Consider the following 24,457-nt stretch of genomic DNA (forward strand, 5'->3'; position numbering starts at 1 on the left):
AGGCAAAACAGATGTTGACTTAGGAATGATGGGCTCTGTGTGTCTGTTAAAATCTCTGACAAGTGACACTTCAACAGCACTGCTGTCTGCAACCAGGGCAGCACCTGCTGCTTAGCAAGTGGGAATTAATTATGGGGACTTGCTACTCCACAAGTCCTCTCAATGGCATTAGGAGATAAGTCATAGTTGATTTTCCTGCCTGAGAAAGTGTCTATTTTGTATTTCTCTGTGTAGGCCCAGTGATTCAGACATGTATGCAAAGGAAACCTTACAGTCTGTACTGAAAACTGGGCACTAGACTTTCCTGTCTCTGCCTTTCTGACTGTGACTTTTAGGAGTCACTTTGTATTAAGTTATAGTGTGCTTGCTAAGCAATGTGAGTGTTTTGCTTACTAAGAAGTAGCTCCTAAAAATCTCCCTTATGTCATAACATCTGATGAGCATGTGAATAGAAGATAAAAGCTTCTATTGACGTCCTGTTAATGCAGAGCCAGGGAAATGTTTCTGAAGTTTTGACTTCTCTCAAGTGGTAGTTGGGTTTTGTGAAGCTCACTCCGTTATGGGCAATGTTTCAGCTCCATTAATTGCTGAGAGGATACATGGTAATGTAAGGATGGTCTTCAGGCTTAGATTTTCCCAACTGACTCCTGCACTGCACCACGATGTCTGGAATACCTAAGCTCTGCAGGGTGTAAGAAACCTGCCATACAGGCTGCTGAGCAAATAGGAAAATCTTCACCACTGGTGAAAGAGCATGCTATGAAACCCATCTTTAGGCTGAGTAATCCCCTGTGAGTTCCTTCACAGGCAGAGCATAGAACAAAGCTGTATCTCCCTCCCTGCTCTTTGCCACTAGATGTTTTTTTCATGTTGATCGAAGGAGAGCAATTGAGATTTTCAAGAGAGTTGCCTGGGGTTTCTGAACAACAGTTTAGATCATGTGCAACAAAGCCACTAGTATTAATGCCATGATGGTCTTTTAGTAGCTTAAATAATAGCTAACTTTTTTTAAAATTAAAAAAAAATAGTGCATCTTTTGGTACAAGTGCCTGAATTTCAGATTTAAAACATTGGCCTTGGGGGTAGAAAAAACCCAGGTTGTTTTTATTTTTTGGGGGTAGGATTTTCCTGGCTTTTAAAAAAATCTCTTTAGACTCTCAAGGGCTGCTAAACCTGTCACCACTTTATGTTTCTGTTTGGCACTTTGTTATAAAAAGGTCAGTAGCACAGGCAACCTAAAATATACAAAGGCACTGAAAATAATAGCAATAGCTCTTTCACAGGCTGAATAGAAAAAGATATGATGAAATCCTTGCAGAGGCAGAGAGGAAATGTGATTTCCATGCTGCTTTATCATTGATACTTTCTGAGCTATGCTACAAAGGACACCAATGAAAGGAAAGAAAAATATCCTCTGGTGGTATTTCAGTAACACTACAGATTATGGAAGGATTGTAGCTGAAGGCTGCCAAGCTCTTCTAAGCAAGATTGTGCAAATGGGGTGCTGATGTTCCCTCCAGTCCAGCTCTGTGCTCCAGTCAGATCTGGGAATACTGTGGGACTTCCTCTGATTTTGTCCTGGTATTTTTTTCTCTCCTTCCATCTCTGTTGATAATTTTTGGAGTTAGGAGCATGATTATGATTAACTGGAAACCCACAGCAATTCTCCTGTATTTTAGTATTGTCTCTTTGCCTAGGTAGGTTGAACAAGATGCATTAGAATCAGCGTGAAAAGCATTTTAGTGGATTACAAAGAGGAGAAGTTGTAGACAAAACCTGGGATTCTTTAGCAATGTTTCCTACATGTGTGCAGGACCATTCATTTTAGCAGGGTATGTTTAAATCCATTCAGTCTTATGGAACTTGTGATTACTTCAATGGAAGCTAAATGCTTGCTGACTTGGAGCATTAAGAATATTTCTGCAGGGTTTTGTCTAAGGTGCTGAGTTTGAGGAGGGGACCATATGTTTAATGGGCCTTTGGAAATCTCAGGTTCACAAATTTAAAAGGGTGCTCTATCGTTGCCTCTTTTACATTAGGTATTACTCAGATCTGGGCAAAAAAACTTTAAAATATGAATCCTCTGATCCAGTGAGATAGATGCCAACAGGAAACTTTGCTGTCAAATTGGCAAAATTCAGATCTACAGGGAATAAAACCTTTTCATACATTTTCAATAACTGCCTTCCAGACTGCTGATATACTCAGGCAGTGGCTTGGTTCACTGACAGGCAGAAAAAAGATAAAATTCTTACTCAGGCCAACTTTTCTTTGGTTTTTCAGCTGTGTTTTGTATAGATTTAGCAAATTTTCAATTCTTTTTGTCTTGCCTCAAGGAGCAAAATTTCCACACTCATGTTCATCCTTACAGCTCTATGCTGGCATCCTTTCAAACTGGTCTGCATATATGTGCTCCAAGCTGGCCACAGAACTCTTACTGAAGCCTGCAGAACAAATGACTTCGTGTCTCACAAATCCCTGTTTAAATGTCCTGTTATGATGCTCACAGAGTTGCAGAGATTTAATTTTATGTAATAACTTGTTCACAGTGTAACCAACACAATAAGGAACAAAAGCGTTCCTGACCACAACTGCTCGATCTGTTTCATTGAAGAACTACCAGGTATTTTTTCTGTCCTTTCAACTCTTGGAGTAATAAACAATTTGAACTATTCCAGTTATTTGTTGTTGTTGTAAGCACAGTTCTCATGTTGCATTGCTAGGGAATGTGTGCAGCTTTTGTTGCTTTTGAATTATAGCTGCTAGCACTTATCTTCTCCTCCAGCAAATAGCGTTTGTAGCAAGTTCTTTGAAATCAGTGCAGTCATTTGTACTTAAGACAAAATTATAGCAGCAGCAAACAGCTATAGGGAAGAATTTAGCCCAGCATTGCTCTACACACAGGTAACTCTGCTTACTGACATTTATTATTCATTTTTGTAAGAACAATTTCCCTAAATTTCTGTGGGAGTGGAAGAATAGGTTTTTAATAGTGCTGGCTAAACTAGAGAATTTTGATTTGTCAAATAAGCTTTCTCTGAAGCTGAAAAAATATTTTGTGGAGACTTATGTATTTCAGTGATCCACTGAGAAGGAGTGAGGATTGAAGGAGGAAAAGAGGGTTTGAGGAAGCTGATTACTGTGTCACTGATCTGGGATGAAAAAGAGGGGCCTGAATTTTCTGTCTTGCTTCACAACAGTTAAAACTCCCCCTTCAAAATGGAAAAGCTCAGAATTTATTAAGAAAGTGGACATTTTTTCTTGTTTTTTTTTTTTCTTGGAAGGATTTTGAAATGGGTTAGGTTATGCTCCAAAGCAAAACAGAAAAGATTTGGAAAATACCACGTTTTGTTGTGATTACATTGAAAATTCTCACAAATTGTAATTGTCTGGTCAACTCAGTTAAAACTCCTTCAAAATGGAAAAGCTCAGAATTTATTAAGAAAGTGGACATTTTTTCTTGTTTTTTTTTTTTCTTGGAAGGATTTTGAAATGGGTTAGGTTATGCTCCAAAGCAAAACAGAAAAGATTTGGAAAATACCACGTTTTGTTGTGATTACATTGAAAATTCTCACAAATTGTAATTGTCTGGTCAACTCTAGTTTCCTGGTGTTCACAAATTCTACCAGACAATTATGTGTCCTCATTCCTGTTTCATGGACATCTTGTATATTCTAGCAACATGTTTTGTTCTGGGTTAGGTTATGCTCCAAAGCAAAACAGAAAAGATTTGGAAAATACCACGTTTTGTTGTGATTACATTGAAAATTCTCACAAATTGTAATTGTCTGGTCAACTCTAGTTTCCTGGTGTTCACAAATTCTACCAGACAATTATGTGTCCTCATTCCTGTTTCATGGACATCTTGTATATTCTAGCAACATGTTTTGTTCTGTAATCAAGACAAAAATGTATTGAATGGCTTCTGTTCAAAACTCAAAATATCTGGTTTTAAACCAGGGACATTGGAGTGTTATCTTTAGAGAACAAACCCAGTGGTTTAATCCAGTCAAAATCAGCTGTGTCAGCCTGGAATTCAACTGGGAAGATCTTGGTAGAGAGAAGTTAAGAGTTAAAAATTGACCTACATAAAGTTCTCATATTTTCCTTGAAGTCGTTATCTGCAGCTTCTGGGGAGACCATGAATATACCTGATGAATAGAGAGAGCTTTGTGACAATACAGTCAATGTGAAACTGTGTGTTAAGTGAAAGGTTTATTGTTTGGGTTTTATATTCTTTCCAGCCTTTTTTATTTTGAAATGCCACTTACTGACTTTGCTTCTCAAAGTTGAAGAACATAGTGTTCTCTTCCAGCAGCCTTTTCCAGCAATAGGTCCTTCAAATATTTAACCCATATGCTGGAAATCGAGTGATAGTGTAGGATTCTTTTTTTCTCTCTCTCTCCAAATTCTAAGAAAAACAAGGCAACACCTTCCCCCATTTAGCCTAACACATTAGAGGCCTGTGAACATAGACTGATTTATGTATGTATTTAGGTTTTTTGGTGGGTGTGTTTTTGGGATTTGTTTTGTTTGTTTTTAAATCATCGTGATTTATGATGGGACTTCAGAAAAAATAATCTCCTTTTATTGATGTGATATGATTTGGATATGCTTTTCAGTGGCATATATCTCCAGTTGTCTTTACCTCATTCAGATCTAATACCAGTGGTCATTATCTAATTTTGGAACTCAAGCCTTAAGGGAGTGAAGATCAATGTTCTTTACAAATTTCTGTATTTAAAGAGGATGCAAACAGAAAACTGACCAATGAAACCCCTCTGAAGTGGAGGTGGTGTTAGTGGTTTGGGTTTTCTGGAACAAGGAGTAGTTCTGTGTCCGTTTTTCAGAACGGGTGAAAAGAAAACTGCAGACAGCCAGAGAGAATATCTAGTATGCAATTTTCTTCTTTGCTCTTCTCCTTAGGGAAATAGAGTAGAAAGTTCCTCATATAAATTAACTTAAATTTGGCTGGGAAAAAGCAGAGAGGAGTCAGGCAATATGATATGTGATCAGAAATATTAATCACAAAATCCTCTTACTGGTTTTGTGAATCTTGATGCCACTGACATGATATTGGAAGGGATCACTCTACTCCACTAACTGTGAGCAGAGTGACACACTTGTGCTCTCTGCCTCCCAGCCACCCACTGGGTGCAGAAACCCTGAGTCGCTGCCCATCAAAGCATCTGCTCTTCTCACCAGGAAATTGTCTTTGGCTTTGCTGAAGCTCTTCTACTTTGCATCAGTCCAAGCTCTGGATTTCTGGAGACAAAGAGAACAGCCTGAGTTTGCTGCCAGTAGCTTTTTACTTCCCTTTAGCACCCAAACCCATCTGTAGGGAATTATTTCTAGAATCACACCTCACTGTGAAGCGTACCTTCCTTGTTCTGCCAAAACATGGTGATATAATTGTTTTGTAATTTTGTGCAGCTCCTATTGTCTTTTGAGATTGGAAAATGAAACTTGAAGCTTTAAGCCAGCGTGCAATTCTCTGAATATGCAGTAAGTGAAATAAACTTTATAATTGAAGATGTTTATAGCTACAGAAACATTGGATCTTAGTTTCTTCTCTTCAAAATAAACTTTTCATTATTGAGTGTTGTATATTCAGAGTATCTGTGGCTGTATGTTTCCTTTCTGGCACTGCTAAGAATGTACAGTAATCTGGGGCAGATCAGCTAGATTCTCTGTGGCAGATATCTATAGTAAAGCCCCATTACCTCCATAACATTTTTATATCAGCTGCAAGTCTTGCTCTAGATTTTTTTTCCTCATTTCCAGAGTTGTGTGATGCTCCAGAGGAAAATGTGAACTTCTGGAGATACTTGACTTCTCCAGAACAGCAAATCAAAATGTATAGCTTCATTTTCACGCTGAAGTGCTTCTTTTTTTTGGCTCTGCTTGCTGAAAATATCTTTAGAGTGTCTTAGATCTAGAGATGTTGAAGTGTCTTTTTTTAGGCTACTTTTGAAATCTCTGTAGACCCTCCAGCACATGCAGTGTATTATCTACAGTGGTTGTTTTCCCCTGCTTTGCAAGTCAGTACTGTGACTGCTTGATGTGTTTCTACTTACTACTTTAATTCTGTTTTATATTACACATTATTTATACATTCCTATGTGAACCTGCAGGTCCTATTATATTCTCTGAGCATATTTTTGGTAGTAGTCCTTGCTGTGGGCTCAGACTAAAAACATAAGAGGTCATTTTGCAACAAGAAGTGAGCCAGAGAGAAAACTGGTAATGAAAGGATTAGGCACTCATTTAAATGGAAGCAAATACTTGGTTAGATGGAGGAGAACAAAAATGATCTTTGATTTTTAGCTGAAAAAGGTGGTCATTGAGAAGGGTTGACTGGAAGTCTCTTCTCAGCTGTTTCAAGGATCCTGCAGAACCATAAGCTGAGGATATGCAGGCAGCAAAGAGGGAGGAAGATGACCTAAATCCCAGCCTAAAGGCTTGCCCTTTCTTCGCACGATTTGAGTGAATTTAAGGCAGTAGGAGAGCCTGCTTCTGATTCTCTGGCTCTCAACAGGAGTAGGTAGCTGAGACTGCAAAAGGAAGAGCTGGCAGAAAAGGTGAAGTGGGGCAGTAGTCCCCTTGCCACCAAGACAAGTTAGGGGGCAGGAGAGGGTCAGTGGCAGCATATGGCCCTTAGGCCATATTGGCCCTCCCAATTTCAGGACTGTTTAGGGGAACTCCATTGCTTATGACGCAAAAGGGAGTTCAAGATAATTCCTACATTAATCCCTGGAGTTGTCTTCTGAAAAGAAAGATGGAAGAGGAGAACCATTTTGGACCTTGTCTGTGGCTAAGCTGTGTGTCTATAGTATCACTCCTTGATGTAGACGTGGAGGCTGGTTGAAGTGGACTGATATTGTCATCTTATGTCATCATCATCACACTTCCTGGCATCTCAATTACTGTTCTAAAATAATGAAAGGAGTTGTCAGGTCAGGTAGGCTAGATGAATTACCCAGATCAGTTACTCCTATCTAAAATAATCTGTATCACTTTGCTGAGTGTCAGCATGTTGCCTACTTGAAAAATTGCACTTTTAACACATTTCCCTCAAACATAAACAGTCATTAAATAATTACTTGGGATTTAGGTCTTTTGATTTAGTACATACCAAAGAAAATGTCAAATCATTTCAATAGAAAATATTTCAACGTTGGAAAAAGATTTAGGAATATAGTAGGGGGAAAAAAAACCTACCATGGTGAAAATAAACCTGTTTAAAAATGAAGGATTTTAATATGGGTGAATGTATTGATTTCTAAATTTACCTTTGTTAAAAAAAATGGAAGGCTACCCAGTTACAAAAAAGGCAGTACAGATGCTGAGTGGGAGGAACCCAATAGCAGTAGTGTTGTTATAGTCAATTTTCACATCTTATTATGTTATTAACTAGGTAATCCTCTCACAACAACTCTAGGCTTTGTATGGACAGGTAAGAAGACAACGTCCTCACGGGACTTCCAAGCAGATCTTTATTGTAGTACTGCAGGGAGAATCCATGTGCTCACACGATTTCCTTTGGTAAGATGAGGAAGTAGGAGGAAAAAAAGGATAAAATTGAAGAATTGCAAAAAAACCCCAAAACAACCCCAGAACAAGTAGAGAAGTTGTGAATGACCATCTCCAAGTTGTGTTAGCAGAATATTTCATTTCCATTTACCATTTCTTTTTTAGTTGCTATGTCAGCCAGGTGTAGTAGGGCAGGGACACCACATTGGGTTGGTGCTCTACATACCCAGCAAGTCCTTGGTGTGGTGTCCTGGTGTAATATAACTCTGTAGAAAACACTGCACCTGGAACATGATTTGCCTGGAGATTGGTAGTGATAAGAATTATGTGAAAAGAAACTTCAATTAGAGATAGATAGGAATTTTTCCTTGTAATGGAGAAATTAAATGGTAGCTCTCTCTGGGTAGCTCTAGTGATCAGTAGCTTGCTTGAACTTCTACACTGTCTCTGACGAGCTGACCTGCTTTGTGCATCCAGATCTTTGCCTCCAGATGATGCTCCCTCAGAAAAGTGCCAAGAATTTTTGCCCATTGCATCCTCCTTTTTGCTAATTGGAAAAAAAAAAAACAAACAAGTTGTTTAATTCAGACTTTGTTGGCTGTGCTGAAAGATAAACACCATCCTTGGCAATGATGTACTCTACCTCAGTTACCAGCTGATAAAAATTCAACATCTGCTAATTGTGGCTTTTCTGGTCTCTGCTTGGGGTATGTGCTGTTGCTTGGTATTTGGCTCAAATATGTGCAGGTTTTAGTCTGGGGTATATAATCCAACATACATAATAGAACAACTTTGGAGAGAGTGGAGGAGGAATTCATAATACTATCTAACAAAGTAGTACTTTTCCATTTCCAATTAGTGTTGTTCTACAGTAAAGCTGCCTTTGTCTGCAGTGATAGGAGAAATTCAATTAAATTGGAACATATTAATCCAGAATCCAGGTTCTGCACTGTGTGGAATGCCTAGAAAGTGAAAACCACAGTAGATGAACAATGGTCAAAAGTGTGGATGAAAGAAGAGCAATAAATTCCGTCAGGAAATATATCCAGGTACAATGATACTTATGAATCAGGGTAATTTGTTGGCTAAACCAGTTTAATATAGAAAAATGAAGAATGATTGAGGCTTCATGAGTCTTTGTTGCCCAAGCCTTTAAAACATTTGAGTAACTGAAGTAAAAGAGGCTATAAGAATCAACAAGGCAAGTTACTGTTTCATGTTATTGAGCGATATGAAATAGAAAAACAAAAGATAAGTTCACACCTATAGAATAATGATGATTTTTTAGTTCACAGAGCTTACTCCTTTGGGGGCCTTAATAAAATTTAAAAAAAAGTCTGAAATGTCAAATCAAAAGAAAAGCTTTTATGTCTAGGACCTCTTAAATGTTGCAAACAGTTTCAGCAAGCTTGGGAAAGCTCTGCTCATCCTGAATTCTGTCTGCTGTGTCTGAGGAACATAACAAGGGTGATTCCCATCTGAACCTGAAGGCCATAAAACAAGGGAAATCTCTTCAGTGCCTTACTTTTCCCACTATGACAGGAACATTATGCTGTGAAGCATAAAAATGTCCAATATTTCTGCTTTTCTCTCTCTGGCTGCGTGCGGTGATGGTTGGGTGCTACATGGTGGGGAAAAGAGATAGATTGGTGTTTCAAAGTGATCATAACGCTTTGTTGCACAGGATTACAGTCCAAAGTGCTTTACCAATACTCCTCCCTCAGTCTCAGTGCAGGGATGAGACAGAGGTGATTAGTATGCACACCTTGCAGGTAGGTGCATGCAGACTAAGAGGAGTGGTCTCAAGTGACTGGTTATGGTGTGTTCACCTGTTCACTTTGTATATTCATAACTGCTGCAGTTTTTGGCCTGATGACTGCAGCAGCCTGCCTATACTGACCTGCCCCCCCACATCTGCACGTGACAAAGGTTGTCTTTGTATAAAGTCAAATAGTCTGTAAATGAAGCTAAATCACAGAACTATGCCTAACGTGGCAGAGGACTGATTACACACTTGACTTGGCAGCACCATTATGGAGGTGAAGACCTTTGGTAGGGAAGCAAAGAATGTCTCTGGAGAAGAGAGGTAGCTCCCTGCTTGCTGCAGGAAGCTTTGGCCTGATCTTGCCTGTCAACACCTATAGGATGAGTTTGGAAGTCCTGTCAGCAAAATTAATTTGGGCAACCATATGTATCCTGTCCCATAATAGCATGATGCCTCAAAACAAGGAGCACACACTGTTTGGCTGAAGACCATTTCAGCTGGCATGGGACTCAGCTCTCTGATGGAGTTATTAAATTGATAGAAATGCTTCTTTCAGACATTTTCTGGGGAAAACCTGATTTCTCAAGCATTAATTTAATCCAAAAAACTTTATCAATTAGTTCCATAATCTTATTTTTAGCTCTGAATATGAAGAGCACACACGTGTGCCTGACTGCTGAACAGCTGCAGTCCACTAGGGAAAATGAAAAGGTAGAAAACAGAGCAGGGATTTTGTTTGTCTGAGTAGATGAGTATAATTTATATGTACAAGCTATTTATAGAAAGGCTGCAGTAAGCTAATTAATTGTTTATGGGGAGAACTTTAAAGAGCATAACCTGAGATCTGACATTCTGTGTAATAATTATAATTAGAGATGAGCTGGAATCACAAATCAGGATGTGAACACAGATACATTTTGGGAAAGTCTTGAATCTGATCCAGATGTCACTGTGCAGCTTTTTGCAGCCATTAGGGCTGGCTGGAATGAAATCCTGGGCTGGAATTTGGCCTTCTCTGTTTTGGTAAAGTGCAAATATGGATCCACATTATGTGATGAGGGCCAGCTCCTATTTAGCATGTGGCATACTAAGGGAACACAATTAAACAGGGTTTATTTTCTTATTTTTTATGTTCTTGTTTTCTTCTGTTTTATTATGGATTTAAACCTCTTTGCATGACAAAGGTGGGCCTGTCTCCAGCTTGCTGTCAAGAAATTTCCATCAAACCAACCTACTGCTTCTGAGCCTGTCCCTGAGCTGCATAATTTCCTCCAGGAGCTGCAGCTTTAGGCAGGCAAGTTCTTCACTCTTAAGTGAACTAACTGCTCCCCACCCCCCAATGAACACAGGCTAGAAACTGCTAGTTGGAAGTAAAAGATGAGATTGTTTTCCCTCATGCTTGTCACAGACAATATTTTGCCTTGAAGCAACTTTTCCAACACCTAAACATGTTGCTATGAAAATACTCTTCCACCACAGTAGCCTAAAAGGGTGGTCGTTGTTTCAGGCACCACAAGCTGAATTGCTGAGCTGAACTGTTTCTCTGTGGAGCTTTGCTGCTAATTCAGTGCTGTATGAGGAACTATTCATCATTCTTGCCTTCTTTAGTGAACTTACAAGTCTGTCTAATAGGGACCGCACACATAATCTTTTATTTATGTAATGGTCTGTTTGTCGATGTGAGGTGAGAATTTGACCTTATTATATAAACTTCAGTATTCCCAAGATGAGTCAAGATCCAGTTTCCTCTTGCAGCTCAGCCCATCCTAACCCCCTTTTGCATTTTCATTGCACTTTTCATCATGTAGCTAATTAAGCCATGCTCATATATAAACACCATTACACAGTTTAGCAGCTAGTGAAAAGTTCTCTGGTATATAATGTATGCAGCATGGGAGTTTTTTTTCTGAAGTGAAGTGAGTTGTAGTTGGTTCAAATCAGAGTGACATTTTACCAATGGCAGTGCAATGAAAACAGATTAATAGAGTCTGAGATTTCTTCTCCCTCTGGAAACAAAATGAGAATAAGTGAAAACACACAGTATTTTTGTTCTTTCTTGTGCTGTTTTATGCCTAAAACAGAATTTCAGAAAATACAGAGGAGCCAGTATTTAAGTAGCAATATAGAAGTTGTAGCTAAACTTGGATTTAGCTATGAAAATAAAAATCACACAAATCAACCCTGACTTGGGATGACATGATAAGATTTTGTTCCCCATCTTTATGTGTACCCCTTGTGGAACTTTGGGTAGAAAAATCTGAACTTGACACGCATACCTGCATCTTTCAGTTAAATCTGGGCTGCTGTTTGCATCTGCTCTGTCCTGCACCACATCACAACAGCCTTTCCTTGTCTTACATATGCATTTTTAATGCAGAGATTTGAATTAATCTAACTTGACTCTTCAGGCAAGAGTCCAAAGCCTGTGAACAGAAAAACAGCATTTGGTTTACAAATCCAGTGTGAAATGAAACATGCAAGGTTTGTCTGGCTTTAGTTACCTGTTTCCAGAGATACTTGCATCTGCTTAAGTAAACTTCTATGGTTTGAATTTTCACTCTTTTTATCAGGAGAACTGTTTGCATTATGTTTGTTTTGCTGGCTTCAAATACTGCCTGGGGGACAAATGGTGATGAAGTTCAGTTTCTGTTAGAGAATATGCCTTGGTAAAGTATATTTTGCATGTTTAATTGACACAAAGTCATTTAACTGATTCATAAGGGATCAAGGCAGAAGGCAAAAATGGCTGAATTCTTCATTCTAAGACCAAAATATGGAGAGTAGTCTGTGGATTTGACATAATGTGCTGTAAATATAGGTCACTAGACTTCTCCAGTAAAGGAAGAAAAAACAAAAATGGAATTCCAAGTATAGAACAAGTACCTTAGGATATTGTGTTACACTATGGAGTGATAACCCATATACATAAAGTACCTGTAACAGACTGCAGGGCTGGGACACATACTATCATATTTTCCCACTCTGGCTGTGCATTAGAATAAGCCTTTTTCATCATTGCATGCTCATGGGAATTAATAAAATAAGCCCACTAATTTCACAATATTCTACAACTTTGCCTCAAGTCCATTTTTTGTTCTGTCATGTAAAAATCTAAATAAAATGCACAGAACAATTTATCATGACTATTGGTTCTATATACCAAGGTGATTTGTCAGAACTACAGCCTCAATGCCTTTCAACCTGTTTTTACCTCCTTTTTACTCTTATATTTTAACTGTCAATTTATGGTTTTAAATTCAATGAGATAACATAGCTACCTCAGGGGAGGAATTTTATGCCATTCCACAGTGAAAATGTCATTCTTTCAACAGTTATGCTGTTACTTTACAGCTTCTAAGAAAAATACATACAAAACCATTGTAAGGAAAGTTTTCAAGTACACTGAGCAGTTTCAAAATAGCTGTGGGGCAAGGTCCTGACTCAAGCCTCTGTTAGCTGGCTAACTCCCAGCTGCTCTGTATTTCATTAAGAAACAAGGGGTTAGACTGTAACAGTTTTGCTTTAGATGGAAGTATCAGGAAGCTATGAGAGATCTTAAAACCTGATTCTAAGTTTTCCTTTCCTGCCTTCATAGAAGATTGACTCCATTTCTGTTGGGAAAGTTAAAGCTTCTGGCACAAGAACCAATTTTGGTGAATGTTACTTTTTCATATTGGTGATTTATTATTTTTTTTGCAGAATATGTATAAAGAGCCAGAGAAGAAAATAGTTTCCAAAGTAGAATTTAGTTTTGCCAATCATTCAGGAAGATGGAAAGTTGAGGATTTCTGAAAAAGGGGATTTTGCATGTAATTCTTCCTTCTAAAGTTGAGTGAGGTAATATCTGGGGCACTTGATTTCACTACAGTTTTTTCAGAGGGTACAAAGGCTGGAGAACCAAGACAGGTTGTCTTCAGTGTGGGAGAACCAAAGTAAAATATTCACCGGGAGGGAGGCTAAAAAAGGAACAAAAATTGAGATTCCTTTGAGATACTCATAACAAGAAGATGGGGGGGGGGGGAAGTCATTATTTTTAATATTTTAGAATTTTGGAGGAAATGCCTTGAGTGAAATACTGATTTTTCAACAGAAAAATACCAACAAGTAGCTATTACAGCAGAGTTTCTTCCTGAATCCTGGCAGCATTCTGAGATTTTGTTTGACCTGAAGTTTTGTACACTTGAACTCTATGAAAAGAAACTGAGCCATTTTTAGGTTTGCTGTAATTTGATTATTTGTACCAAATTCCTTCAACCACTTATTAATTATGGGATATGAAAAACAAAATCTTGTTATGATCTCAGTTGAATTGTGATACTCTTCTGCTGGGTACTTCTCTGTTTCTTTAGGAAATTAAATCCCTAAAAAAATAGAACACCTAATCCCTTTATTTTCTTTTGAAAAACAGCCAAGTGTCCATTTGGATCCCTTAATACCATTATAATCCAAACTCAGGTCATGATCTGAAATGAAACTGCAATTGTGTGTCCTACTCAGCCCATGTTTGAGCTGTTACCTTGTGATCACCTCCATCTCCTCGTTCCTCCCACCCTCCTACAGAAGGCTGCCTGTTGCCTTGCCTGTGTTGGTCATAGCTACTTGGGGAAAAAAACCTGTGTTCTCTGATGCATGATCCTGATCCTCATCACTGTGATGTTGCATTTGTAATAGGGCCTTGGTGGCAATGATGGTCTAAAATACTGAGGAAAACTAAGGTTTGTAGCAGGTAGTATATTTTATTGGACCAAAGCTGGAGCCTGTAAGGTGTTTGCAAACTTGCCTTCTTCTGTGTATCAAGCTAAGGAAAGCTATTTCTTCTCCCTGCTAAACTGACCTTAATTTCTTTAGAGTCAAATCTGCAGGGACAACAGAGCTTAGAGCTGATGTTTAAGCTCAGTTCCTACCATTTGAGGTCTCACTTTCCTTATGGAGCAGCCAAACCACTGAGGTGCAGTAGATGGGCAGCAACTCACTACTTCCCTTTAATTGATCTGTTTTAGATGGAGGAATTAAAGATTCAAGATCGAGAAGGAGGGAGGAAAGTCATATTTTGGGGATGGGATGACCCTGATTCCCAGGTTGCTCCAAGGGCTGCTCATGTATATCACAGGAAGAGCAGTCACTGCATGAATTGTGAGAGAGTCCTTGGAGTGAATGCACTGCTGAGTGCTCTTTCTTAAGCTATTACAGTTTTATTCCACCTCTAATTATGTGTGGAGCTAAACCCTGAAGAAATCTGGAAGGCTACAGTTAAAAAGAGCTGTATTGGAAAGAGTTTGCTTTTTTTCTCACTGGCTTCCTTCTTGTCCCATGTCTCAATTAGACACGTACTGCCCAAACTTCAGGTGACAATGGGAAAACACTCTTCAACTCATGCCTGATGGGCTTCTCCTATGAAAAGATCTGTTAGTTTTTTCTCCAGCCATGACTGCAAGCATGTGTAGTTCTATGGGTTTCAGAATTGTCAAGGCAAAGGTTGGTGATGTGAAAATGAAATGCCTCTCTTCTAGTTCTGAGGTTTGTGCAAAACACATATGGAAAAATTGCTGACTGCTCTGCAGCTGAAGGTAATGTCAGTGTCTGAATCTGGCTGTGCTCTCAGAGCAAGAACAGTCCTTGTCTGACAGAAAAGGCCAGAGTTGTATTTCCTTGTAAGAGTTCAAATTCTCCATGGAAAGAGGAAAAGGGACGTCTGCTTTTGAGCAGAGGAGGTCTGGTACTGGTTCAGGTGTGCGTCCAGAAAGAGAGGCTTGCAGTGGCTGTGTCACTGGCATGTGTAAGTACTTTTCCAACTTATTGGTATCTTTATTGATAACCTGACTGCAGATCTTGCTCGCATTACCAAGGCTGAATGAGCCCATTCATGACAAATAGCAGATGTGACATTTAGCATTCAGAACTGCAACGTCTTCCTTCTATCACAAATTTATCACAAATTTCTACTTTGCAATCACTTTACATAGCAACTGAACACCTAATGATATTTGAGGTGATTGTCCTTGCTCTGGTCTTCTGAGGCAGAGTTGGCCATCTGTGTAGCAGAAATGTTTGTTGTAAGAAATGCTCTTCCAGAAAAAAAGATCCTGTGTGTCCCAAGGCAGATAGAGCAATCACCATTTGGAAGCATCTGTCTCTCAGTATTGACTATAGGAGTTTCTGCAATAAGAGCAGACAAATTCCTGACACCTACTGCTGCATCCCCTCTGAAATATTGCAGCAGGCATGAAAGTACCTGTAGAAACCTTGTCCTGGCTTACTTTTCCAAAGCAACAAATGAAGCATAAGGGAGAACAAGGAATTGTAGTGTCCTGGGTAGTAAACACCGTAATGCTGACCAGCCTCCAGATTCCTTTGGCTTTCAACCTGGAGGAATAACAACATCTCAGTAATTATTACAATATTGTGACATTGCTTTTGTGAACCTTGTTTGTTTTCTTTACCTCTTTTTTTATTCTTCATAGTGGGAGGAAAAAACTTAAAATATGGAGGTATGTCCATACAGTAATGAGGCCGTTTGTGTCCCATCAAGTGCAGTTTTCATCTTTGGGTTGAAAAGATTTTTATTCTGTTACTGGCTGTGGCCTTATAGGCCTCTGCTTTTAACATGAATTACTAACCTCAGAGGGGCTATGATGGCCTGCATATAACTACATTAAAAGGTGTTTCATGGTTAAATAAAAAATGTGAATTTTGGCAGATTTAAATAAAAAAGGACCTTTTAGAATATTTGCATTTCAATGTGAAAGCAGTCTTCTTGGCCCTGAGTCATTCTGGTGTTTATGTATGCATTCCCAGGTCCAAGAGCACAGTGGTTCCACTGCCTGCAGTAGTTAGCACTTGCTTGAAAGAGCTATGATTAAACTGAATCACCTCCAGCCATTAGAATTTCAATGGTCAAAACTCAGACTTGGACATGACACAAACTTCATGCAGGGTTTCACCCACACGGGAACTCAGGGTTTAGCTAGTACTTTGTGTACTCTAAACATCTTTATGCTAATTGTGGAAGTCCACCCCAGTTAGACCCATGGACTCCTCCTTTGGTGATGTTGGCATGGCTTCTGCTTATCCACCAGCTCTGGCTGTGTCTTGCTTCCATTTAATCTACAGAGGTTCAAACAGGATCCCTGAGAAGAACCAGCCCATAACCATTTGGATAATGTGTCTAGAAGGTTTTGTGGCCCCCTTGCAGCTGGACTTGTTCCCTTAAGTCTCTGCAATGTTTTTCCCTTAGTGCCCGTTGTGGGATGGCTCAGCTGGCTGGAATGGACTCCCTCCCAGCAAACTCTGAGCCAGTGCTAAGATACCAAAGGATCATATACTCATGCAATCCTTCATTACCTTCTCCTAATTACTACTGTATTTTTTTTAAAAAAATATCTGCAGAGATTAGGACAATTGTATTGAGATTCTTTGTCTCCTTTGTGCATACTTATCCTTTGATGATCTATGTACAGTATTAGCTATTTCTCCTCTAATTACATCTGCCTGATTCTTCAGCGAATCTTTTAAGGCAACATTAATCAGTTGAATTTGGAACAGAGAGCACCTGAGGTGTCTCAAGCAGCCCTCAGGTTGAATTTAAATGGTGCTTTCAGAAATGAAAGGCAATTTCCCAAAGATTTTTAAAAATTTAACTTCAAAGCCTCCCAAGTATATATTTTTTTTGATAGATCTCAAAAAGAAGAACCTTTTTTATTGCCAATATATTCAGCTCTTAGGTATATTCAGTTTACACCAACAAGGCAGAAAAGAGTCACTACTCCATCAAACAGCATTTAAGGAGTTTTCAGTAGCCATCGGGGAATGATAAATAAGCTACAAGCTTTTTACAAGACAGAGTATTTTTTATGTCCATAAAGAACAGATCTTTCCTGGCTGAAGTGTTATGTGTTTCAGTACATACTGCTGATCTTTGTTTTTCTGTTTTTGTGGGGTTTTTGGCCAAGTTAGGCAATTTTCTTGAAAAGCAAAGTTATTTTACACTAGAAAAGAGGCAGTTTAGAGATTCACTTCACAGTTTGACAACCGCTCCTCAAAAGGTTTGCAAAAATAAGCCTCATGTGGGTCATCACAATTCTAAACTCAGGAAAGAATTGCAGTCAGGGATTTCTGAACCATCACAAAACCAAAGAGAAACTACTTTGTTAGTGTAAGTCAGACTGGGTCTGCCCTTCAGCAAACTTGGGTTGATTCGTCTTGGTTTGCATCAGACTAGTGGAAGTCAGGTAGAGGTTTAGAGTGAAATGTACTTTGCATCAGTCATTAAACAGCAATTTGAGGGTGTCTGTTGCTGGTGATTTAAAGTTGCAGCTGAATTAAAGGCATACAAAATCATAACTTAAAAGCACATACTTCAGGACCTTTCTCTGTTGAGGGCACTCTGCTCCAAAGAGGGAAATGGATCTTCTAGTTTCCATTCACCTTTGATAATTCATTTTTGTCCCATAAGCCATGGATACCACAGTTACAGTTAGCTTAACTTTCCCTCATGACAAAAAGGAGATAATTCAGAATCACAGAGTGGTTGGGCTTGGAAGGGACCTCTGAGGATCATCTAGTCCCACTCCCCTGCTAGAGCAGGATCATCTAGAGCAGATCACACAGGAACACTTCTTTTGTACATGTGCCAATGGATCTGCAAACCAGAGTGGCAGAACAAACCCAGGTAAATCTGCCTGACACAGTTATTTTCCCACTTCTTTCTCTGTTTTCTTTGTATTATTTTCTTCACTCAAGAGTGCATTAGAGCTCTAAAAATACATAAGATGAAACACTTTTATAAGGACTTCCTGGGCTTTGGTGTTTACTTTTTATGCTGTACTTTACATGCTGTACTTTACTGCTGCTAAAGGAGTGCTCATCCCCTGCTTTCAGCACCCTTGATAGTTTTTTGAAATTGTAGCAGTAAAATTGCTGTAGCATCTAGGGGTCTATGTGGGCTGGAGTCTCTGTTGTGCTGCACAGTTGCTGGCTGTGTCTGCTGCCAGCTACTCCATCTCATGAAGTGAGATGGAAAAAGAGGATGTTCAGCAGCTGAACTGGGACCTCGACTTGGGGAGTGCACACCCAAAGATTAGGACAATTGTGCCTGTGGTATTAGAAACGTATTGACATTTTCAGAAATAATTCCTAGGGCCATCTGTGGTATTTAATGGTCCATGAAGCCAATAGATCTGTTAGAGCTCACACAGCTTCTCTCTGCTTCAGTAGCTTTAGATTAGGGTATGTTCTCTTTGAAACAGGAGGAATTATTTGGTTTGGGAAAAACAGAGATCTTCACATTTTTCATAGCACTATTACAGTACTTTTTGTTTGTTATTCCTTTAGTGCTTTGCCTCAGACACACATGGATTGTGGTGAAAATGTGGCATGGGTGAACTATGCTGAATGCTGAAAGCTCCTCAAATCTAAACCACAGCTTCTAGTTAGACATCACATGGGGGAGTAAAAAATGTTCTCTGCATTCTCTGTCCACCTCTTCATGGAGTATGCAAGTAATGCGGGTTAGATCTCCCTTGCACTCATGTTTGCACTCTGGAAAAAAAATACTTAAATTCCTTTGTGAGTTTAAACTTGTGAGCAGTTGTATTTGATTCAATGGTTACAGTCAGTTCTTTGCAAATACATGGCTTACAGGACTAGCAGCAAGTTCCAGTCCTACAAACAAAACTTACTTGTATGTCTGTGTGCTTGAAGTCACTGGTTTAGTTTGTAAAGATGCTTCCCCCAGATCCTTTGTGGAATCTTGAACTGAGAAGACTTCTGGTATAAGAAAAACTGAAGTGTTTCTGTGCATTGAATACAACCAGTTGGCACCACTAGGTGTTAATGCATAACTGAAAATCAAACTAATAGATGTGCACATGTGTTGCTATGTAGTAAAAAAAACCCCAAACAACTTTTAAACTATATAAGCTATTTGGTCCTTAGGGTTAGAGAACTCATTTAAGAGCCTTGACTTGAAGGGTCTCAAATCTGAGCCAGGCACTGAGCCCTGGGGCACATGAACAGAAGTGCTGCCTGCTCTTAGTTCAGGGCTGCACTTTGTCAGCTTGAAATGTGTTTACTGCAAATGTACATGTTTATGCAGAGGTGTTTCATGAAGTCTGCATGCCAGGTCATAGCATCTATGTGCATTCCCATTGTAAAATGTAATTGTGCTAGGTCAGTGGACAGAACTTGGGTTTTTTTAGGACTGAGTCCAAGGTTATTTATTTCCATATTTTCTTTTTTTTTTCCATTTATTTTGTAAAAGCCAGGAAAAGAAGCCAATTTAAGCTATGCCAATGTTGTGTCTCTGGCACCAGAGAAATAAATCAGTAGCATTTTACTAAGACAATGTAAATAGAGCTCAACCTTCCTCACACTGATCACTTTATTGCCAATTTGGCCTCTGTGCAAGTATAGTGTGGCAGAAATGATACTTCTTTAAAACTCATGTGCCACCACCATTCGTTTCTCCGTATACTGAGCATTTTTTTGTTTTTAATTAGTGACTTTGATATTAAGCCAACTGGCAAATATTTATTTGATGAAGATTCTCCATTCATTAGCAAAATGAGGAAAAATGAATCTATAATAGCATATAACTGCCCCATTAAGCAGCATTAGCTATCCATTTGAGAGCTAATAATGTAAAATACAATTTTCCGACCACCAGATGTTGATGAATAAACTGGTGCTAAATTGGTGGCAGTAAAGCAATAAACAGGTCAGAGGTCAATTAGTTCCACCAGAAAGGAGCAGCCTACTGGGAACAGAGCAGCAGTGCTGTGATGGATGCTTAGGGGGTGACTGGCTGGTGTTTTATTTAGAACTATGTGCATGCAACTGAGAGAGATGGAGATTCAGGCCAAACTGGTGTTTACCTTTATGCATTATACTGTTGTTCCTTATTGCAGCAAAGCCAGGAGATCTCAGCCAGGCCTGGGGGCTGTGGCAGTGCTGTCCCCTCCCCAAGCAGCCAGCCATGCTGGATGGTAACTTTGGCCCCCCTGGGGACCATGGCTGAACAAAATCCCACTGGCCTCACCAGGACCAAGGGTCTCCTAAAGTGCCTTATCCCGTGCAGATACTTGGCTAGGATTCAGCCTAGCCATGTTCAAGTGGATGCCACTGGGCCCCTTCTTGGGCACGAATCCAAGAAAAAAAAATTTATTCTTACACATAATTCCATCCTTTGAGAGAAAAACACCTTAGTACATGCCAAGCTTTGATTTAAGGTGACTTGAACAAAGGTGAGAGCTACAAATGAGACATCTGAGCTGGATGACCCAGTAAGGGTGTATAGGATGAGTGTTAAAAACTAGCCCCACGTTACAAAAAATCACAGCTTGTTCCACTAACTTTGTGCAAGCAGTGCACAGTGTGTAGGGAGGATCACAGTTCCAGCACTGCTCCTTTCATTTTCCATAGTTAAGATACTTGGAAGGAGAGAATCACATTTTCTATTTGGAATAGTGCTACAGGAATTAATCAACTTCTCTTAACCATCCATTTTATTCTGACCTATCACCTTAACTTACAGCACTAGCATGTAAATCTTATGCAAAGTGTGTTAAACTATGTGAATGTATTCCACAAGTTGCTCCCAAGCTTTGCTGGGTTATGTTGAGCAGAAATGTGATGTGACAGAGAATAGAGGGGATAAAACACATGCACCTTTTTGGAGACACACTCCAACTCTAATTAAATCCAAGTCTTAGAAAATACTCTCTACTGAAAGTATTCTAGTCCTTACACTGGCCTTTATTTTCATCTCCACTTGCCCCCTGCAAAGTCCTATCATCTTAGGTCAGTCCTGGAAAGCAGACTTAAAAGATGAGAAAAAGTAAATATCCATCATAGGGTGCAAACTGTACCCTATGAGCTGGTAGCTGTAGGATGTGAACTGGCCCAGGAGAGCTGTCAGCCATCAGAGGTGCTTTTAGTGCTGCTGATCATCTTTGTCCTATTCAGTTTTCTTTCTCTGAAATAAAAGATCACTGTTTTTCTGTCTGAATAGCTATTTCCTCCTCCTTGTATACAATACAAAAGCTATTGCTTAAGTATAAAAGCTTCTCATCAAGTCTCTGCAGGATGTTCTTTGCCCAAATCTGCACTTTAAAGACACTTTTTGCAGTGCAATATCTGAATTACATCAGATACATGGCAGCTTTTTTCCTGAAAATAGCAGCTTTGAGCAGGATTTAGAGTGAAAAAAAACGGTTGAAAGTGGCTGAGCAGAAAAACTTGTGGAGTTTTCTAAGTAAAACTATGTCGTTTTAAAATTATTATTTTTTTTTTTTTTTTAATCTACATAATTTATTTTTCTCCCCTCTAAAACAAAGCTGTACTTTCAGAAAATTCCACTGGGTGCAATTAGTAGAGATGGTAGAAATGCTCATAATGAAAGCTGATGCTGCTTAAAATCCAAAGGAGTTTAATTCTGAATTAATGCTGTGATCCTGCACCCACTGATACTGGTGCTTATCTTGAAACATATGTATATCAATTCCAGTGAACTAAAAAAACAACAACAAACTGTTTATGATTGTAGGAGTATAAGGGTTAGATTAGTAAAGATCTAGCTGGTGCCAATAAGCTTTTCTCCAGCTGTGCCTGGATATGCAGGCTGGGGCTACCCCAGAGCCCCTAGGCTGATGTTTCCAGGCTTGAGTGGCAGAGGCTGCCAACCTGGCCCTGCCCTGCCTTGGCTGCCTGGGGGGTTGAGCTGAAGCCACTTGTCCCCAGCACGTTAGAGGCCTGGCAGCTCATATGAGTGAGGAGAGAATTTGATGTGCTTTGGCATGTGTTATAATGCATGGATGGATGTGTGAGGGTGACACGAGACACCTTGGGTTCAGTGACACTGGGAGGAGGAAGGCAGGCTGCTACACTGAGCTATTGACTTAGTGCTGCGTGTGCTGCAGGCACCAGGTTTCTCACAGGAGATGCTCAGAGAGCCCCATGACCGGGCTCTGCCTGCGTGTGCCCTGCTCACCCAGGTTCCTCTGCACACCTGAGGGAACGACCCCAGGCATCAGCCAGGGGCTCAGGTACCTGCTGGGGGCTGTGTAACTGTGAGCCCAGGCCATGGCCACTATGGGAAGCTGGGTTGGAAAGTCTTCTACTGCAGCTTTGGGGATGCCTGATCATCTCCAGCTTCTGATGGGGAGGATGTAGGGCTGGGTGTGCAGCTGAGTACTCACAAACACACTTGGAGTAAAACACAATGGAACAAGCCACATAGAGTCTCTTTTTTAACTTTTTCTAACTTTATTGATGAATATAACTTTCAAAGTCTTGGTTTGAACATCATCTTCCTTTCCTACTCTATTATTATTGCTTTACTATGTTTACAAAAAACCCTATGCAAATATTTTATGATAGGGACAATTTTATTCTCTCTTCTCTTCCCTTAGAGAAAGCACTGATAAATGGTGCTTTGTTTTTGATTCATGCTCTGTAATATCTTTCTCCCAAACCCAGAAGAATCCTATACAGAGACACATAAATACTTTCTTTCTTTCACAGATATATTGACTTTTCAGTGTAGAGAATAGTCCTTTTGTAATAACATGTTTTTGAATCATCGTCCTGACATTAGCATCTGGATATATCTTCAGACAGATGTGCTTCTTATTGTGAGTCAAACCCTAGGTGAATGATCACAAAAGGAATTTAAAATGAAGGATTAAGATACTTCCATTTTCTTCCTTTCCCTTTTAAATATGTCTGGATGTATACATACATAGAGTACTCATCCCAGTTTTAGCCTGTATGTCTCAGTAGATGCACACAGAGAAAAAAAGAAAGAATAATTTGCTGATGCAGTTACAAGTGGATGTTTGTTTCTGAGACCCTAAGGACTTGTAAATGTCAGCCCAGATCCTGTGGCTTCGTCTCCTGTCAGCTTTCACACTCAGCTTAGCTGGGACACAAAACAAGTAAACCTTTTAGAAAATTCAGCCTTCAGTTAGGGTGCATATTTTAAAGGAATTGTAAGAATCTGTCTTCACTGTCCACTGATTTGCATGGAGAGTGCATTTAGAAAGCCAGCAGCTCTGTGCTGTGTCTTTGGCATCTCATTGGTACTGGCCTGTCAATTCACAGGAGGTGGAGAAGCAGTTTTAAAGAAATGGTGGGTGAGAGCTCCCTCTTGGACATGGCATCTTTTGCAGCCTCCTTGAACTTAATGCTGAAAATTCAAGCTGTTCACCTGCCCCTCACTTCATTCCTGGTGTGATACTGGGAGGGGGAAGTAGGGTGGGGGGGTGGGGAAGCCATAAAAAAGTATGGGCTTATTCTTCTCTGTCATTTTTCCTCTTTATTTCAAATTTCTAAAATGCAAGTTCAAAGAAAGGGTAATTACTTTCTGCAATGGGCATTCATCTAATGGGATAGTCATTTGCAATGAAAACATTTTAAGACCCAGGTGAAAAGTTGTTAATTATTTACCTTGTCAGGCTGTTAGGTGGCTTTCAGGCTTTGCAGAAGGTAGCAGGAGTTTGCTCTCAGCATGAGCACAGAGGAAGCATGGTTTTAATTTCTGATCATATCACACGTGCTTTTTATAATATCAATTTATGATTGTAATGTCTTTGTGGGGCGCAGTGATGGGGAGAAGGGGCTGGATTGCTGGACTGGGGCCAAGGCACAGCCCATGTCACAAGTGCAGTGCAAACGCACCCGGAGTGGGCACTCACTGCCTTCCTGGGGCTTCTCAGATTTTTGCTTATTCCACTAATGGGTTGGCTTCACAGTGCAGAATTCCTTTTGTTTGCTTGTTCCTTTTTATTCGTTTATTTATAATTTTTTTTTGGTTGTTGTTTAAAATGTTGTAACTCAGCAGGCAAGGGCTGCAGTGTGTGCCAGGGTGCTGTTTGTACCAGGGTTGCTTCCCACAGGGTATAATTCTGTGTCAGCCTGACATTCTTAGTGAGCACTGCTGAGGCCTCTAACAGACAATTGATTTCAAGGAACACTACTCTAGCAGTCTCAGATTTGGGCCATCTGCAAAGCACAAGGATCTCTGTGCTTTTATAAAAGAGCTGCAGTTCTGCAGGCAGCTCAAACCCATTTATGGCAGGAGCAGAGAGGAGAGCTTTAAGACTGATATGACCCACCAGCAATGTAAGAGCTCATTATTTCTCTCTCTTTTTTTTTTTTTTTTTT

Source organism: Chaetura pelagica, unplaced genomic scaffold (assembly GCF_000747805.2).
Source record: "Chaetura pelagica isolate M959 unplaced genomic scaffold, ChaPel_1.0 scaffold138, whole genome shotgun sequence".
Taxonomy (NCBI): Eukaryota; Metazoa; Chordata; class Aves; order Apodiformes; family Apodidae; genus Chaetura; species Chaetura pelagica.